We start from the raw sequence: 17,345 nt of genomic DNA, 5'->3' as shown, positions 1-17,345 counted from the left end.
TCAGTCTTGAGAAAAAAATTATTTTCCTAAGAAGATAGTTTACCTACTGTAAACAATTAGGTGAGTTTTATGAGTTACAAGAAAAGGAGAAGTGGGTAGGGAACAATTTTGAGTGAAACAGAACTTGAACCTACAGTCCTATGTAAATATTATATGAATTGAAAAATTAAAGTAACAGTAAAGATATTTTTAAAGCCCTGTCTGTGTGTACACTAATGCACAAACATACACATATGATTCCATGCACATAAAACATGTAAAATTGTACCCTTCCATGCTACTATATAGGCCATTTAAAGTACACAGAACTTTAACACTATGGAAATCTTGTTAAAGTATATGCATTGAGAGAAAGACAACACATTTACAAGAATGTGAGTATTCACACTAAGGTTTGACTGATGTCATATGATGGTTAATCACAATTTTCAAACTGATTGTAATGACAATTGTTTGGAATTTAGTAAGTCCATTTCTGAGTCTGCCTTTGTATTAGAAATCAGAAATCACATTGGACAGCTAGTGAGAGCCAAGACACATTTTTTTTTCTAAATCAGTGAACTTCAGTTATTACAAACAATGCCTGTGTGGGTGAGGGGTGAATATTTCTGTCTGCTTTCATGCATTTTAAAAATTATTTCTGCAATTACCTTATTCCAAAAAGCCTAGTAGCATACTGTAGTAAAAATGAAGAAACTATGATGGTGTTGGGTCTGGGTTTGTAAACCAATAGTGAGCATGAATTTAGCATGTGTGAGGCAATGATTTCAAGCCCCAACTCTAAAGTCAAAGTAAGGAAACAAGGCATGAAGGAAGGAGTCAGAGGGAAAAAATCTCAAATTGGGTAGCATAGATTTACTTCTGAGCTTCTTTGATGAAAAAGACAGTAATAGTAGGCAATCCCTCTCTCTGCCTCAGTGTCCTTCCCCAAATGAACAGAATAATAGTAAAAGCTATTGCAGGGAGATGAGGGTGCTTTGGCAAGTAAGGAGTAAAAGATTCTAAATTCATCTGAACTCATCATTTAGGGGTGGCCTTGTGTGCTATGAAAATAATAATGTTAATTAAAATTTTTTAATGTTTTTAAAAGGTATATGCTGGCCCTCTGACTAAACTGGGCACTAAGAGTTGTTAGGTCCAGATATAAGGCAATGGATTTGGATTCAGGACAGGACTGCATACAGTGAATTGTATTAGGGAAGGATGAGTAGGCCTGGAATGTGGCTAATCTTGCCTGCCACAAGAAGCAGGGAAATAAAGGATCCTGTGGGAAAGTTAAAAGGACCAGGCATGTGTGTGGACATGTGGATGAACAACATCCAGGTCATATGTCAGAGCCACAAACCCCAATATTCAAAATGTGATATATATTAGTTGTAGAATCTTTATAGGGGAGGGTAAGATCAATTGAGATCATTAGGGTGGGTCTCAGTCTAACATGACTGGTTGGGTTGCATGAAGTGAAGACTGTATACACTGCGGGGGCTCATGTGTCAAGACAGAGGGAGAATATGTGATCAACAATGAAAGGAGAGGAGCCACAGAAGAGAGCAGCTCTGTGGACTCTTTGAATCTATACTTCTAGGCTCCAGGATTGTGGGAAAATGAATAGCTGCTGCTTTAATAAAACTAGCAATGAATCACAGGTATCAGCAAGAAAAAAAATGTAAACTCTCAAAGAGGAAGCATTGGTGAGAAGACTCACTCAGAGCATGATGGACACCAAGCAGCAGGACAAAGGAAATAGTGAATAACCCAACTGATGAGTAATAGGGACTGTACTACAAAGAACACTCCTCCTCTGCCAGCATCACAGGGGCTTTAAGTCAGACTTGACATCCTCAGGCAGTAAACAGAGAGTACTGAGCTTAGAGCCAGGCAACCTCATCAGATATTTTGGGCTTGGTCAATGGCGCTAAAGGCCCCAAAGTTGCAGAATTTAGACACATTTCTTCTGGGAAATGTTTTTAAGATGGAGAGAGAGAGAGAGAGAGAGAGAGAGAGAGAGAGAGAGAGAGAGAGAGAGAGAGAGAGAGAGAGAGAATATAATGAAGTAATGTTATTTGAATCATCAACTGAATTCTCTGGCCCCCTGCTGTAGATGTTTGATGTACAGTGCCAATGCTCTGGACTCTGGCTCTATGTTCTATGCCCTGTGCATCCCTTCACAGGTAGTCCCTCCATTCCATGAGGCATGCTGGACTGGGGAAGAGGATGTAAGATTCTATTCCTGGAAGACATTCATCTGTGAGTTCAAGTAGGATTGTGCAATAACAGTACATTATGAAAAGCAAGTAGCCAAGAATTAGCACCCAGTATCATGGAGCTTTTGGAATCTGTTCTGTCCAGTGTCAGTGCTACTGGAATCTGAGATTTAGCCCTTTAGAGGGAAGGGGTGCTTTGGCTCCTTCAGTATAAACGGAGTGTCTGTCTTAGAAGTAAACAACAGTTGGATACATGGTTATGGAAGAGAAATATTTAATAGAGGAAGCTGCAAGGGAGAGGTTACTCATGGTGAATTTGGAAGGGACTTAGAGGAGTTTTGCAGAGATTATCTTTCTTCCCTTCTGTAGTTCCCTTTGAATCTACTTTGGCCCTTCAAGACATCTTGAGGTCTTAGTAACTCACCAATTAGAGACAGATTGAAATGTGTATTTCCATGATTTCCAACCATCACAGTCTAGATGTACCTGACTTGTGGCTTATTCTTCCACATCTCTCCTGGAGATCCCCAGTTAAGTCATGCGGAAGTTCCTAATAGATTCTTAGTGCTGGAAATGAAGTAATTCTGCTCTTAAAATGACCCCCTTTGGCAATGTTTTACTGATATACTCATAAATTTAATTGAAGTATAGTCAAACAGGATACTTGGACTCCATAATCCTAGATCCAGCAAGTACAATCTGTGCAATATTCCTCTACACTGTCTTAATATATGTCCCTCTGATTGGTTTAATAAAGACTGGACAATAGCTGGACAGGATTAGGTTAGGCAAAAGAACCAAACTAAGGACAGTGAGAAAAAAGGTGGAGTCAGGGATGTAACCAGCAGATGCAGAGGGAGCAAGATATGCTAGAGGAGAGGTAAAAGCCATGGCCCATGTGGCAACATGTAGATTGAAGATATGATATAATATTTCAGTACAATTAGATTACCACCACATTTCCCCTTTTCTATTTTAATAAAAAGAAAAAAAAGCAAAAGGTTATAACTAACAAAAGAAAAACTATATACAAAAGTACAATAACTATATACAATATATACAAGTAATAAATACCTAAACAGGTATTTGACAAATCAGAGAAAATAATTCCATTATCTATCCTATTTTGGTAATTCCAAGATGTATCTAATGTATTTTCTATCCTAATTAATTTTCAACTATAACTAACTAATATTCAACCATAACTAACTAATCTTCAACTCCCTCAGAGACCCAAGAAGGGAATAATTAGCTAACAAAAATAAAAAACAGGAAGTGCATGCAAGCAACTTCCAAAAAATTTGTGAGTTGACAGAAACAGCCAGCTGCCTGGGCAGTCACCTGAGGTTTCTCCGTAGTGTTGGGGCATCATCTTCAGCCTATAGGCTTAGTGTATCTGACAGACTCATTTGTGAAGTAGGATGTACACAAGGTCAACAGTTCAACCTCACATTGGGTGAGAGCAGTCCACGTACCAGAAACACCTGAATTCCACTAGTGTCCTGTCATGATTCAGGATTTTAAATTCTGGAAATTGTTGACAGTTTTTTAATTCAGCTGTCCATTCTTCTTGGCTGTGTATATATGGCTTCATCTCAGCATCCCCTTCTTCTCCACATCCCTCTATTAAATGCCAGTCTACTTTTGAGAGGCATGAGCTTTCAGCTGCTGTTCCATTGTACAACAGAATCCATCAGCCCTCTGCCTGTTAAGCTGCCTTCGAAGAAAAGGGCACCGTACCTTTTCCGGATGCGAAGGCCACTTCAGGGATGGGGCCATATTGTCCTGGCCTCAGAAGATGCCTTTTGATAAAGCCATAACCACACTTGTTTTGGCAAGAATCAGTAGTCCCTTGTTTCGTGATCTGTCTGTCCATTTTGTCCTGTTGATTTGAGGATACTTTGTTGTCCAGTGGCTAACTTTTGCCAAAATGAAAGTTGACTCCATATGCAGTTTCTTCAATGCCCATATTTTCTCTGAAGTAGATTAGTACTGCCAGAAGCCGACATGTCTCAAAAAAGAAAAATTTTCTAAGTTATTAAAACATTTTAAATGCCATATTCTGTAGATCTCTGAAGGGTTTGAAGATGACCTGTCTAAAACATCTCTGCTCAATTTTTAAAACATATCTAATATGACTACAAGTTCTATTGTAATGTCTAACTACTAACTTTCACTTCTTTATATCCTAATAGTTGGTAATAATAGCATTCAAGGATCAGAAATTTGCATTACATTGTTAAATGAATGGTATAAATGCAATTAGAAATATACATATAGCATTTTCTAACAATATCAGTTTCAAATTTGTATACAATATAAAACAATTCAATCCAATGTAAAGTATTTAAAACTAGTAATTGTCTTTTTCTTTTCTTTCTTTCTTTTTTTTTTTAAACAAGAACCTTAAATCTAATCTCCTTTGCTTAGCCTTTTTCTTATCCCTTGACAATAACTTGTAACCAACCCCCCTAAATACTGAAAATTATCCCAGACCCAAAACACATTAAAAGGACCAAAAAACCACCCACCCCACCCTACCTCTTTGGGAATGTGGGCATCGTATTCGTAAAATTGCTTCCTGCTGGGTATGGGCGAAGTTTTCTTTATCCTGAAAGAAAAATTTTAGGTTAATTGTCAAATTCTAGGAGAGGTAACTATATCCTTCATTATCCAGTCTGTGTATAATGCCAAAGTTGAGGGTTTATCTCAAGTCCTTATTCAAGTAGTCTTTGAGACTGGATCATCTCAGCTAGTCATCTCAAATTTGCTCTGAGCACCTTGTAGTTCAAAGATGATCTGTGGATGATGTTTGTCAGCTTAATGATATTATTATTGTCCACGTGGAATTGTTGTTGTTGTGGGGCCCCATCTTCTTTCTGGAGACTTCAGTTGATGTTAGGCCTGGCCGTGATTTCCTGCAGAAAACTGATAAGAGACTCGAACACAAAAACATATATATGCAGCTAGCCTTTTTTCTAGAATTAGTTAGTACTCTATGTGACCATTCATATCTTAACAAAGTTTAAAATGTATATATATATATTAATCTTGTAAATTTTGATATAAAATTTATACTTTGAGAAAAGTTTAAAGAATCAGAATAGAATCAAAGAGTTGAGATTAGTAATAGAATAGTCCCTTAATTAATTTTGCTTTTGTCCTGTACCATAGCAGAAGATGGCTCTTATTCTGGCGTGATACAGGGAGTTTGCATTTTCCTTTTAACAACATGCTTGATTTTAAAGAAGGAGAGAGCCATTCTCCAACTCCAAAGTCAGCTTTAAATTTTAATTGAACTGGGACTGTTAGAAAACCAATAGTGTTAAATCTTTAGAGAAAAGCAGAAACAAACATTTAGGAAGACATAAAATTTTTTAGATAATATATACCCATACACCGTTTCACTCTGTTTCTTGGGATAGATGATTTGTCCCTTTTCTTCAGTTGTCTCATTTGTCCAGTGTTCTTCAGATTCCTTAACCTTCATTCTCCTAAAAGACAAAAACAAAAACCTTTCCCCAAGACTAATTTTGGGGATGTTCCTTTTTGGCAAGTTATTATCTGATTAAATGAAAAGGCATGTGTTACTGGTACAAGTTACTTTAAATTGGATGTTCATGCTGGTTGATGAACTATCACCTCCTCAATTAAGAGGTCTCTCTTGTTCAAATCGAACCTTTATCAATTTTGATGGTACCCACAGCTTATCTTCTCCTGTAGAGACAAAAGCAAAACCTCGTCCCCAATGTAATACATACCCTGGTTTCCATTCTGAGGTCAGCACATCCTTAAAGTATATAGGCTGATTTAATTCTGTAGTTTTTTCTATTATCCAATGTCTCTCTGCAGCTGTTGTTCCTTTCTCATTGGCATTCAGAAAATTCAAAGTTAGAAGAGCATTATGCAGTCTATTTCTGGGGGTTTTTGTTACCCATTTCTGTTTATTTAGCATATCCTTTAGAGTTCTGTTTGATCTTTCTATAACTGCTTGACCTGTAGGATTATGTGGTATGCCTGTAATATGCTTTATATTGTAATAAGCAAAAAACTGTTTCATTTTAACAGAGACATATGATGGAGCATTGTCAGTTTTGATTTGTGCAGGTATACCCATGATGGCCATAACTTCTAGCAAATGAGTGATTGCAGAATCAGCCTTTTCAGAACTCAAAGCAGTTGCCCATTGAAATCCTGAAAAAGTATCAATGGTGTGGTGTACATATTTCAGTTTTCCAAATTCTGCAAAGTGAAATGCGTCCATCTGCCAGATTTCATTTCTCTGAGTACCCTTTGGGTTACATCCTGCTGGTAATGGCGTTTGATTGTAGAAGGAACAAGTAGGACATTTCTTTACTATTTCTTTGGCTTGTTGCCAGGTTATGGAAAAATCCTTTTTTAAACCTTTACTATTGTGATATTTTTTATGAAATTCTCAGGCTTCCAGCACATTTCCTATCAATAATTTATCAATCTCATCATTGCCTTGTGCTAGAGGTCCTGGCAGACCAGTATGGGATCGAATGTGAGTTATATATAAAGGATGATTCCTTTTCCTGATTGTATCTTGTAATTGAATAAATAGTGAAGTTAATTCTGAAGCATCAGGGATAAATTCTGCAGTCTCAATATGTAACACCACTCTTTCAGCATACTGAGAGTCAGTTACTATGTTGAGAGGTTCTGAAAAATCCATTAATACCAACAGAATAGCATACAATTCTGATTTTTGAACTGAATTATACGGACTTTGAACCACTTTACTCAAATTTTCTGATTTGTAACCTGCCTTTCCTTCTTTGTTGGCATCTGTATAAAATGTACGAACTCCAGATATGGGTTTTTGCCGTACAATTTGAGGCAAGATCCATTCAGCTCTCTTTATAAGATCAATTCTATTGCTTTTGGGATATTTGCTGTTAATTTCTCCCAAAAAATTACTGCAAGCTCTTTGCCAAGGTTAACTTTCTGTCCATAATTTTTCAATGTCCTCCTTAGTTAATGGTACGACAATTTCTGCTGGGTCTATGCCTGCTAATTGACGAAGTCTCAATTTTCCTTTGTAAATCAAGTCAGAGATTTTTTCCACATAAGTTTTTAATTTTTTATTTGGTTTATTTGGTAAAAATATCCATTCCAATATAATATGTTCCCTCTGCATTAATATTCCAGTAGGAGAACGCCTAGAAGGTAAAATAACCAAAATGCAATCCAGCTTTGGATCAATACGATTCACGTGTCCTTCATGCACTTTCTTTTCTACCAAGGCTAATTCTTTCTCAGCTTCAGGTGATAATTCTCTTGGACTATTTAAGTCCTTGTCACCTTCTAACGTTTTGAACAAATTAGTCAGTTCATCATTTTTTACCCCAACAATAGTTCGTAGATGAGAAATATCTCCAAATAATCTTTGAAAGTCATTCAGAGTCTGTAGTCTATCTCTCTGAATTTGCACCTTTTGGGGTCTAATTTTTTGTAGCTCTATTTTATATCCTAAATAATTAATAGAATCTCCTCTTTGTATCTTTTCAGGAGCAATTTGTAATCCCCAGCAAGGAAAAATTTTCTTTACTTCTTCAAACATTTTTTCTAAAGTATCTGCATTTGAGTCAGCTAGTAAAATATCGTCCATATAATGATAAATTATAGATTTAGGAAATTTTTTACGTATCACTTCCAATGGCTGTTGTACAAAATATTGGCACAGAGTTGGGCTATTCAACATTCCCTGTGGGAGGACCCTCCATTGAAATCTTTTAACCGGTTGAGAATTATTATAAGTAGGCACTGTAAAAGCAAATCTTTCTTTGTCTTTTTCTTGTAAGGGTATTGAAAAGAAACAGTCTTTTAAATCAATAACTATGAGAGGCCATCCTTTTGGTAACAGAGTAGGCAAAGGCATCCCAGATTGTAGAGAGCCCATTGGCTGAATTATTTTGTTAATTGCTCTAAGGTCTGTTACCATTCTCCATTTACCAGATTTCTTTTTAATAACAAATACAGGAGAATTCCAAGGGCTGGTTGATTCTTCAATATGCTGAGCATTTAACTGTTCTTCTACCAGCTCTTCTAAAGCCTGGAGTTTCTCTGTTGTTAAAGGCCATTGCTGGACCCATACAGGCTTGTCTGTTAACCATTTTAAAGGTAGAGCTGTTGGTGTCTTTGGAAGATCATCAGTTATTGTGCCCTGTTCTTGTATAATATGGATGGCTGGTGACCACTCATTAGAACAATATCTTCTAATATTTCTCTCAGTAACATGTGCTAGTTTATGATTTGTTTCTGAGATTGGAGGGATGTTAATCTGAGTATTCCATTGTTGCAACAAGTCTCGACCCCACAGGTTCATAGTTATGTTAGCCACATATGGTTTTAATTTTCCTCTCTGTCCTTCTGGACCTATACATTCGAGCCATCTTGCACTCTGTTTCACCTGAGATAATGTCCCAATTCCTAACAGTTGAACGTTTACCTCCTGAAGAGGCCAAGTTGGATGCCAAAATTCTGGTGCAATTATGGTAACGTCCGCACCTGTGTCTACCAGACCAGACAACAAAACACCATTTATTTTTATCGTTAATTTTGGTCTTTGTTCATTAATAGAAGTTTGCAAAAAATTTTCTTTATGTGTTCTCCTGAATTTTCTATTCTCTCTGTTTCATCATCCTGACCAGCATGATTTATTCCAATAGGCATTTGGTTATTTAATCGCTCTCCAGAGCAGGCATTTCCTCTATGGCTACAGGAAAGGTTTGAACTGGATTTGCACTGGAGGCCTGCCTGAGGCCCCTCTGAGAGTTTCCCAAAGACTGAGGCAAAGGATTACCCTGTCTGTCCTTTGTTGATCTACATTCGTTGGTCCAGTGTTTTCCCTTACCACACCTTCTGCATACTCCAGAAGGAAGGGGCATTCTGTTGCCATTGTTCCTTGAAGAAACATTGTTTCTGGGAATGACCTGTCTACAGTCCCTTTTCAAATGTCCTTGCTTTCCACATCCAAAACATCTAACACTCCTCAAACCTTTTGAAATTACTTCTCCTACCCATGTATCATCATGCTCATCAGCTTCAACATTAATTGTTTCTCTAATCCAATCTTCCATAGGTGCAGATCTTGCCCTTAATGGCCTGATTATTCTTTTGCATGCTGCATTCACATTCTCAAAGGCCAAAGATTCAATTATTGCCTTACTAGCTTCTGAATCCGAGACCATTCTCTTTACTGCTGAAGCCAGTCTTTGTAAAAAATCTGTAAAAGACTCTTTTGGGCCTTGCATCACCTTTGTAAATGACTCAGATTTTTTTCCTGGTTCCTCAACTCTGTCCCATGCATTCAAGGCTGCCGTTCGACATAAAATTAGGGTTTGGACATCATATAAACATTGTGTTTGTGCTGAAGCATATTGGCCTTCGCCCATAAGCTGATCCTGGCAAACTTGTATTCCTTTATCCCTCCATTGTTTTTCTATGTTTTTAGCCTCCTCCTTAAACCAAGTCAGAAATTGAAGTCTCTGGCTGGGTTCCAGAACACCTTGTGCAAGGTCCCGCCAGTCCTGTGGTACTATCCTATTATATGTTGACCAAGAGTTTAACATTTGCTTTACATATGGGGAATGCATGCCATAAGATACTATTGCCTCCTTAAACCTTTTTAAATCCAACATTTCAATTGGAGCCCAATTATTTTGTGTAGCCATTTGATCAGGCATCTGCTGTACGGTTACAGGATAAATTAAGGGTGACTGTGTGAAAACAGGCTTTCTTTCTGCAACCTTATGATCCCGACTTGAAACAACTTCACTGTTAATTTCTTCTGTCTGAAGTTTTACAGGTTTAACAAGTTCTTCTAAAGCTGTTATCCTGGCACTTAAATTGACTATCTTTTTAAATATTAAAATGTGGATTAGCATAGTGATAAGGTGCATAATTCCACCAATACTAATATTATATAGTTGTTCCATTGCCAGACTGCCTAAAATTTCGAACAAAAACCAATTTTCTTCCAATGTACACATAAAACCCATTTTTTTTTAATGTGGAAAAAAATTCTCTTTTAGATAGTTTCCTTTAAAATATCTGATATATTATGACTTACCAAATCTGCGTAGAACAGTAGAAATCCGAGAGGATTTTCAAAATAGCCACCTAGTGTCCCAGGTGTAAATCCAAAGAGAAAGAGAAAGAGAGAGAGAGAGAGAGAGAGAGAGAGAGAGAGAGAGAGAGAGAGAGAAAGAACAAGAAAGCGTAGCTGGCTAAAGTTTAAATGCAGCCACGTGTTCCCTCTTGTGCCGAGTCAAGGCTTGGGTCTGACTTCCTTAAGCTCCAACCACGTGTGTTGGCTTTACAGGCAGGGCCCTGTTCGGCAGGTCAGGTCTGAGTTGTTTGTAGCACCGGCTTTAAGCAAGCAGGCTTTAAGCAAGCAGCTCAGTTAGTCCGGCCTGAGGCCAAGGACTAGGGGGCCGCCGCTCGGACTAGGAAGCTGGTGCTCGGACTAGGACGCCAACCACCCGGTCTGCCGCCCTTGCGGGAAAGCGGACATGCCGCCAAGCCAAGCGGTTTTTAATGGATTCTTGTCACGTTGGGCGCCAGATGTCGATGTAACCAACCGTCTTATTAAATAAGAAGCACAGAAACAATATAAAAGAGAAAGTCGAGAGGTCAGAGCTCAGAGCTAAAATCTCACCCTTCCTCCTGCTGTCCCAGCTTCGCGAAAGAGAGCTACTTCCTGTCTGTTCTTTTTTTTATAGTATGTTGTTCTGCCTTCTCATTGGTTGTAAACCCAAACACATGACTGCCTCGTCTCTGTCTTAATGTACAGCCCCCTAGGTCTTAAAGGCATGTCTCCAATGCTGGCTATATCCCTGAACACACAGATATCTATGGGATTAAAGGCGTGTGCCACCACCGCCACACTCTTGCTATGGCTCTAATAGCTCTGACCCCCGGACAACTTTATTTATTAACATACAATCAAAGTAATATTTCAGTACAATTAGATTACCACCACATATGAGTTACTTTAGGTTACAAGAGCTGTTTAGAAACTGTCCTAAGCTATTGGCCAAGCTTTCATAATTAATAATAAGTCTCTGTGTCATGATTTATGAACTGGTGGGTGGGAAAGGAAAATCCATCTATAGATGACACCCAATGTGGGGTAACTACATCAACATAAGACCCAAGAAAGCTTAAAAAGGTTTCTAAACACACAAAAACTGAGTCTTGTGCCTCTCATGCCAGCCGCAATAAATACACTTCTCCTTGAAGCTACCAGCATGCCATGGACTAAGCAGCATGGCAGTTCTCACAGTCTTTTACATGGGACATGATACAGGTAGGTGTCTTCCAACCACTTCTTGTGAGCTTGAGCTGCCAATGAGAGCCTTACCAGTGTGCTGTGTGATGGTTTCCAAGTTTGTTCATGCAAGCAGAAAGGGTTGCAGATGCTCAGTAAAGACAGAGCCAGATGGAAAATAAAACATCTAAATGGGTTACATTGTGTTTTAAAATGTACAAAAGATTGGGAGAGAAAAGAAAAAGGGTATACACAATCTTTAAAAAATATGGTTTTACTGTGTGGCCTGGGCAGGCGTCTCCATGATGGGTAAGGTAACCTGTTGACATCCCACACAACCCAAGTCAGAAGCTTATTTTTTAATAAGAGGGGGACCTGCAGGGCCCTGGCCCCCATTTTGGGTAACTGTTGCCTTGCTTGTGGACCTTGACATTGATATCCTCCCAATGCTAACTCCCTGCCAGATTCCACCCTCCTGAATGCTTAAGGGAAGTTCCTTGTCTGTGTATCCTGAATAATGGGCGTTAACAGCTTAGATGCAAGATTGTAAAACATCAGTAGCGAACTTCTGCCCTTCGGGGTCCTCCCATTGTGCTGTAAGCCAGTATTTAACCTCCTACCCCCTTCAAGAAATGACATTCGAAACTTAAAATTAATATATGTATATATATATATATATATATATATATATATATATATATATATATATATAATTGAATGAATGCTGGGAATATAATCTATGAATACCACAAATGTGATTAATTTCATGAGTGTAAGTAATGAATATCATGAGTGATGAGTGCAATTTAAAAAATTAATTAATTAATTAAAAAATATGGTTTTGCCGGGCGGTGGTGGCGCACGCCTTTAATCCCAGCACTCGGGAGGCAGAGCCAGGTGGATCTCTGTGAGTTCAAGGCCAGCCTGGGCTACCAAGTGAGTTCCAGGAAAGGCTCAAAGCTACACAGAGAAACCCTGTCTCGAAAAACCAATATATATATATATATATATATATATATATATATATATATATATATATATATATATATATATAGTTTTAAAATAACAAAGTCCTTAAACAGGGAGTAAAGTAATAGAGAAGAGCCATGTAAAGATGGGAAATAAATTCTGGATTCTGTAGGTTATAGTGCTATCTTTAAATTTTTTGACTGCTAAGTGACACTGGATTATTAAAGCTGCTAGATTAAACCAACATATATATTTTTTAAAACATCTTGACTTCAAAATGGAAGTCAAAGGTTATGTTGCTTTTTAGGGGAGGTTGTACTTCTACTTGCACAGAAAATGAGAGGATGTGGATTCATTCCAAATTGATATGGATCAGGTTTTGTCAAGGAAGACCCCTGAAAATCCTGACTAAAAACATAAAGAAATAAACCTAAAAAAAGATAAAAGAAAAGAACAAAACATATAATGTATATTTTATTGGCTCAAGCATAAAACAAAAAATCATTTCTGACTAACTTGTGTTTAATGCACAGTCTATATTTGTATTAATACAGATATGTATTTTACCTTAAAAGTTTATGTATTTTCTGAACAAGGATATGAGACACTAATGAAAACAGATGGCCCAGGTGATTCAGCATCTCAGACTGCCTCTGTTGCAGTTTCCTCAGAATTATACATTCAAAACAGCTTCAAGACTGCTGGGTGAGATGGTCCAGTCTCATAGACTATTCCAGCCAGGAATTCAGCTAGGCCTTGAATTTTCCCATTGCTCAGAGACTGGACAACACATAATACAGCTAACTCTCCCCAGACTTGATCATCATCTCAATTTCTCAAGGTCTCTCAAATATCCCAGCACTTCATAACAACAGGAAGCAGTCTATATAATAAGAAGTCCATATTCCTCAGAGGTGGATGAATTTTGGTCATTTAATGGGCTATAGGTGTTTGTCATCATTGGCAGAGTACTGGTTACAATTTGTTATTGGTCATGGTCAGGAAAAAAGCTAAATGAAGTTAGATTTAAGGATCTCTTTCTGAAGGAAAAAAGTGGGATATAGTATAGAAATGAGATAAAAGGGTGGATTGCTAAGTCTACTATTAGATAACCACTAGTCTCAAATATTTTATATTGGTATGGATTTTTAATATATTGATACAAATTTAAGGTTATTTTTGTTATATTGTATATATGGTTATATTCTTGTTTCAGATATTGTACTTATGCAGCTCATTTAAAAATGTAAAGTTCTAGTTCTTGAAAGTAATTATTACGGACTATTTAGGATAATGATGAAATGCCTATCACAATACAAGCTGTAGTCATGTTAGGTAGGTTTTCAAGGTCAAACAGATATACTTTAGATATATAGGTAATCTTCAAACACTTCAAAGACCTATAGAAATGACATTTAAAATATTCTAATAACATAAGATTTTTTATGACAGTGAGACATGTCTGCTCCTGACAGCAATGATTTACTTTAAAAAAGGATGATGGGCATTGAAGAATCTCTATATGGAGTTTGTTTTCTTTATGAGAAAAGCTATCCATTTGGGCAAAGAGGCTGTATTTGCCTCAATTGCTGACAGTGTACTGTCTAAACTGAATCAGCAGGACACAGAAGAAAGTGACTGCCAAACTTTGCCAAGACAAGGTAGGGAAGTCCTGCAAAATTCCCTGGTTCTCATTAATGTCTGTCAGATATTCTAGGTCTATAGCCCAAAGATGGATTCCCTAACATTGCAGAAGGACCATGGGTGACTGTCTAGGCACCCAAATGTTTCTGTCATTACATAACACTTCACCCTTCTGTTGCCTTTGATGGAGTTGAAGACTAGATAGTCATAGTTAACATTTTCATTAGTTATGATTATAGCTGGAGTTTTCCTGGTCCTGACCCACAGTCAGGACAAATCTCTCTCACCTGCCAGTCCCACAGCTGCTCAGACCCAACCAAGTAAACACACAGAGACGTTATGCATAAACTGTATGGCCATGGCAGGCTTCTAGCTAGCTGTTTTTATATCTTAAATTAACCCATTTCTATTAGTCTCTAAGTTACAACATGGCTCATGGCTTACTAGTACCTTACATCTCCCTTGCCATGGTGGTGGCTGGCAGTGTCTCTGTCTCAGCTTTCCACTTCCCAGAATTCTCCTCTTTCCTTGTCCCGCCTATACTTCCTGCCTGGCTACTGGCCAATCAGTGTTATATTTATTGACCAATCAGAGCAACACATTTAACATACAGAACATTCCACAGCATATGATAAAAGGTAAATTAGGTATAAAACTTTAGACTCACAAAGGTAAGAAATAGTAGAGTATTTCATCTCTAAATTTGCTAAATACAAAAGAACTGGATATTATAACTAATTCTTACTTAATAATTCTTTTTGTTGTAAATTTACTATGTTAAAGTTAAAACCTTCCTTTTCATTTAGACAAATAGGAGGAAATGTGGAATATTCCTTTACACTATATAAATATGTATAAATGTCACTGTGATTGATTTAATGAAGAAGCTGACTGGCCAATAGCTAGACAGTATAAGGTTAGGCAGAAGCAGCAGACTTAGGACACTGGGAAGGAGAAGTGCAGAATCAGAGGAGTTGTTAGCAGATGCAAAGAGAGCAAGACATGCTAGATGACAGGTAAAAGCCATAAGCTATGTGGCAACATGTAGATTGATAGATATGGGTTAATTTATATTACAAACACTAATTAGTAACAAGGCTAAGCTATTGCCTGAGCTTTCATAATATAAGTCTCTGTTTTTTGGTTTGGAAACTGGAGGTCAGGAAAGAAAAGTCCACCTACAACAATCACTTCCTGGCATCTTCCAGAGAACAAATTTGCACTGTGATAAACCTGAAGATAATGGGAGTTAGTAATGCAGGGCATGGGAAGTTAGCGGGTTATACTTGTATGTTTTTTACTTTTCTATTGCTGTTGTAAAAGACCATGACATAGGCAACTTACAAAAGAAATAATTTAAATGGGATATGGTTACAGAGGGTTGGAATCCATGATGGTTCATCAAAAACATAGTAGCAGGAACAGCTAATAACTCACATGTCAGAACTTCAAGCAGAGGATGAGAACATGCTGGGAATGACATCAGTATTTGAATTCTCAATTCCACCCCTGGTGATAAACATTTTAATTCTTCCCAAACTGTTTCATTGACTGAGGACTAATTATGTAAACATATTAGTTCACTATTCTCATTCAAACCACCACAAATGGGATGGAAATAGGGTAGAAAGTTTCTTGTGGAATGTCATGGGCTGTATTTTTATTTCTAAATGCTTCTGTATCAAGAGTTTTAGTCTACCCCCACTGCAGTGATGGGATCTGGGAGAGAAGGATGATTTCCCTGATCTTCCAAGAGTATATGCCCAGCATTTGGCAATTCAGTCAAACGCCTTAGAGTCATATTTTCCCCCTCCATGAAAGGGATTAAGAAGTGTTTTGGTGTAGTATTTCAGTGGGAATTAGTGACAAAACAGATTGTAGCTGACCTGAAAAACCAATGGGTACTCCTATTACCAGAAGACAAGAAAAACCAATTTTACTGTTGAATGGACCCTATCTCCTAGAGTGAGCTCCATACCAGGGGTCTTCTTCTCCTCTCCAGACACCTACTTATGTGCCTCTCTGGATTACCTCTGACTTCTGAGATCTTTTGTCCTCTCTAGGATTCTTTGTCCTTAGTCTTCATTAACCCTCAGAGTTGGTAACCACTTCATATGGGTCCTTTGTTTGTGTTATGGTTCACACATGGCATCATCACTTCAATCAGACACATCTAGGTTAAAGGTGAAGATGCCAGTGTTGTGTCTGAGTCTCTAAGCACATCATCTGTGAGTGACTCGTTTTGTATAGGGCAATGTGGAGTGAGAAGAGGTGTGATAATTAATCTTGTCATCTTGGCAGTATCTACATTCACCTGGAGAGAGGCTTCCAGGCACACAGATAAATTGTCTTAGCTTTGACCATGGTCACATATGCTATAGATTATTATCATTTGGCAATTTGAGGTAGGAAGACAAACCCCCAAAATGGGAGACACCTTTTCCTGGACCTGGATCCTGAACTTAATAACATAAAGACAGGTACCAAAGCAGAAACTTTCATTGTTCTTTTCTTCCAGACTTTGTGAATACTATATGGTCACATGTTCCACATTCCTGCTATTGTGACTTCTTTAGTACAATGCACCATACCCTTCTACTGTGCATCAACATAAAGCACTTTCTTCTATAAATTACTTTTATTAGGATATTTCATTACAGCTCTAGGGAAGGCCACTGAAACAGACATCATCACTGTCCATGTCTGAAACACACTGTGTGAAACCAGTTTTGTGCTTTCTGATTTGCAGATTTCTAGATCTTCATCGTGATGAAGAAACTTTTACCAAAGCCTTATTTTCAGGTTCCACCCAGAACCTGATTTATGTAGAAATAGGTAAACACCTAACTACCTTTTCCTATTATCCTCCACTGAAAATGGAATACTGAAGTCCAGCTCCTTCCAAACACTGTCTTTTTATGTTTTGATCAGATCAGCCAGTATCTCTATATTAATGAGTCAAGTGGCAACTCCCAAGGACAGTGAGTATTCATAGTAAGGAGTGTACTCTGTGGTCTAGATGAGGTTTGTCCCCGAAGGTGCATAGGCTAAAAGCTTGGTCTCAAGTTGCTATAGGTCAGGTAGTGTAATTTGGCAAAGGTGTCATCTAGTATAATATATGTAGGTCACAACAGTATCACTATTCATGAGAGTATTCATAGCTGTCTTGAAGAGTGGCTAAGGTCTCACAGTCTATTAGTTCTCATAACAGTTGTTTTTTGTAAACTAGTGAG

This window comes from Peromyscus maniculatus, chromosome 2 (assembly GCF_049852395.1).
Source record: "Peromyscus maniculatus bairdii isolate BWxNUB_F1_BW_parent chromosome 2, HU_Pman_BW_mat_3.1, whole genome shotgun sequence".
Classification (NCBI taxonomy): domain Eukaryota; kingdom Metazoa; phylum Chordata; class Mammalia; order Rodentia; family Cricetidae; genus Peromyscus; species Peromyscus maniculatus.
The sequence above is the reverse complement of the archived record's forward strand: the minus strand, read 5'-3'. Positions refer to the sequence as shown.